Raw genomic sequence first — 3,976 nt, forward strand, 5'->3', positions numbered from 1 at the left:
GAAAAAAAAAAGCTAAGTAAATGAATACGAACCTGTTGTTGAATACATGGATAAGGACCAGGAACGTTGAGGACAGCATCGTTTGAGGAAGGAGGATTGAGATTATGGTCATCCATGGAGCCAAACTCAGAAAACTAAACGAAGACTAAACTTAGTAGTCACCAAACACTACTCACTCTTCTCCAAGTGAATATAGCAATGCAACTATTCCAACTCCAATAACTCAGTATATATAGGACTTCATTTGTTGCCCACCCATCTATATAATATATTAAATTTATTTCCAATACTATTTTAAGGTCATTCCGTACACCTAAATTCACTGTTCATGATATACATCATAAATAGTATACAGTGACATGAAAAGTTGTATGAATATTGCCCTTGAACCATACATGAATTGTAGTAATATAAAATTGATTAATTGAATTTAAATAGATGTTAAATATAATTTATAGTTTAGTTAATAAATATATAGATATTAAAAATAATTTATTGTTCTAAAATCAATTTGATTAATAAAGTGGAAGGTTTTGATTAATGAAATATTGAATTAGGTTAATAAACTATTAGATATTAAAAATAATTTTTAATAATAAAATAAAATTAATTAATAAAATTTAAAATGTTGGTTAATAAATGACAAAGTTGATTAATAAGCGCTTAGATATTAAAGTAATTTTTAATAGTATAAATAATGAAGGGAAAAATATTGATTAATTGAATAATAAAGTTAATTACTTACACAATTTTTATATCGATCTTCTTTAATTAAAAAAAAAAAAAATTATTTTTTTAAAACAAATTATTAATTTTTTAATAAAAAATGTTCATCTTAATGGTGACCACTAAATAAGATGTAGTATATCTTTTAATATAAGAATATCAATTTTTTAAAATTTAATCCACCTTAGAATATTTGTAATTGCGTATACTAATATATTAAATTCAATGTATGGAATATTGTAACATCACATCATCAATTATAATAAAATACTAATATATTAAATTCAATGTATGGAATATTGTAACATCACATCATCAATTATAACAGAAATTTATCAATAAAGCATATTGGATATGTATGTTGGCACATGTTTATATGATATAAAATATATTTAAGAATACATATAAATTTTAAATCAATTATTTAATTGTAAAATGATAATAATTATATAAATTCAATTATATTAAATATGTATTGTATTGGTAGTGATTTGTAAGATGAAAAGTTAATTATTTATATTATTATTTATATCAAACATGCACAGAACTGTGTTAGTCAAATCATTTAAATGAGTATGATGGTCACAAGCTACTCATCCTAAGTTGGTATCCAGTAAACAATAACAATAAGGAAAATACTAAATGGCGCGAAGAACTTGTGCACAAGATATACTAAAACAAAAATTGACATTGTAGGGGTACTTTATTGTCCATTTTTTCTATACACCGGCATTTGTTCGGGGATAATGCATGGTCGATTTCCCCTTGCTACAGTTTCCTAACCAAATAGTTATCATAACGTTGAACATTGTTCTAACAGTAAGCGTTCAGGACGGGATCCTACACAATACTTGAACACAATCTGAGCAAGAAAGGAAATTTCTTAATTGCATATATTTGGTGAAAGTTGTCATACGTCAAAACCTACTTAAATAATGGCCTGGGAGTAAAAACAACACACAGGCTATAAAAAGATTGTAGTTGCAAGTGAATACTTACTTTTGTTAAAGGAAGGAAAAGGGGCTCTAACGCCATCCATTGCTGCCAAGACTGAGAAGATAAACGAATCCACAAATTAACCCAAATAAAACCACATTTCAAAGAGACCAAAAACAAATATTCACAAACCTGAAATGGCAGGTGTGAGTACACCATCACCAACAAGCATACACGTACCCATCATTCTAAGGAAAAGCAAAAGCCTTCTTGCAACGAAGCTATTTTTCAACAACTTAGCAAGCCAAGTCTGTGATTCAGTAACCCTAGGTGAGTTCAAACCCACCTGTTTGGGAGAGAAGAACCCAATATTGAGATGTCTACAAAGTAAAGAATATAGAGCAAATGTCCCTCCTACAATGAAATAGAAATTCTTTATTATTAGTATATTTGGATTTGGATTTGGATTTGGATTTGCTTTTGCTTTTGAAAGATTTAGAATTAATTCTTGAGTTGTAAAATTAATTTGGCATGATTTTGAGGTGTTTATTTTATTAAAAGTAGAATTGATTTTGTTTTCTAAATTGATTTTAGTTATAATATGTGATTTCTATCCCTAGAATTGATTGAGTGATTTTTATATTAAAAGTAAGTTTGAACTATAAATTTCACCGGGTTTAAAAATGAAAAACTATAAATCATAACTTCATATTAGAATCAAATCCAAAAGCAAAATTAATTGTACTCGATGATAATTAAACATGTCAAATCAATTTTACACCTCTATAATCAATTTTAGTCACCTCTATAATCAATTCTAGTGGCCTCCAACCTGAAACTACAGAGTTATTAAAATGCAACATAAACCTAGTTGTAACACAAAACTGACAAATACAGCTGACACAACAAAACATAAATTAATTGTAACTTTTATGAATTCCACAAAAGTTTTTTGTTTTATCTCAATTAAGTTTAATTGGTTTACAATTTTTCTTTATCTAAACTTTGTTATCGTTATTTTGTAAGCGGGTTTGAGTACCCCTAATACTGACATTAATATAATCATTTCTTATAAAAAATAAAAATAAAACAGGACATAACACTAAAATAAGCATAAATTAATTAGATCAAACAAAAATGTTGATGCCACATAGGCCACAACACCAATAATCAGACCCGAAAAGTCAAAGTGTCTTAAAAAAATATATTTCATTGTTTCAATTTCAAGACTTATGAAAAGTCTTTAAAAAAAATAATTGTTTTTTAAATGTACCTTTCACATCTTTGGATATTTTTGTATGTATTGAAAGAATATTATTAATGAAAAATTAAATACACTAATTTTTATTAAAATATTTTGATATATGTGGCGATTTTGATATCCTATGTTTTTAATATTATCAAAGTCGGAGTCTTCATATCATATCGTGTTGTGGTGTTCGTGTCTGAGTATGTGTTTCATAAGTTAAAGGTAAGTGAGGTAAGCTACCTTCGCCATGATCATCAGCTTTGATGGCAATGTTAGCGTACTTAACAAGACCAATGAGAGTGAGGCTCCAGAACATAATACTATAAAGTCCCAAATAGTCCTCTTCAGTTGGAGAACTCAGATGCATTGAAGGGTAAACGAAAAGCGGATTAGTGACGAGAGCTCCGAAAACCACACCTAAACTCTTGTATGCAAGGACTATATTGCCCTGTTTCCCCTTTCCCTGCAATGCATTGTTTGAATGATTCATAGTAATAATAGGCTAGAAAAAAAAAGCTAAGTAAATGAATACGAACCTGTTGTTGAATACATGGATAAGGACCAGGAACGTTGAGGACAGCATCGTTTGAGGAAGGAGGATTGAGATTATGGTCATCCATGGAGCCAAACTCAGAAAACTAAACGAAGACTAAACTTAGTAGTCACCAAACACTACTCACTCTTCTCCAAGTGAATATAGCAATGCAACTATTCCAACTCCAATAACTCAGTATATATAGGACTTCATTTGTTGCCCACCCATCTATATAATATATTAAATTTATTTCCAATACTATTTTAAGGTCATTCCGTACACCTAAATTCACTGTTCATGATATACATCATAAATAGTATACAGTGACATGAAAAGTTGTATGAATATTGCCCTTGAACCATACATGAATTGTAGTAATATAAAATTGATTAATTGAATTTAAATAGATGTTAAATATAATTTATAGTTTAGTTAATAAATATATAGATATTAAAAATAATTTATTGTTCTAAAATCAATTTGATTAATAAAGTGGAAGGTTTTGATTAATGAAATATTGAATTAGGTTA

Source organism: Vicia villosa, unplaced genomic scaffold (genome assembly GCF_029867415.1).
Source record: "Vicia villosa cultivar HV-30 ecotype Madison, WI unplaced genomic scaffold, Vvil1.0 ctg.003077F_1_1, whole genome shotgun sequence".
Taxonomy (NCBI): domain Eukaryota; kingdom Viridiplantae; phylum Streptophyta; class Magnoliopsida; order Fabales; family Fabaceae; genus Vicia; species Vicia villosa.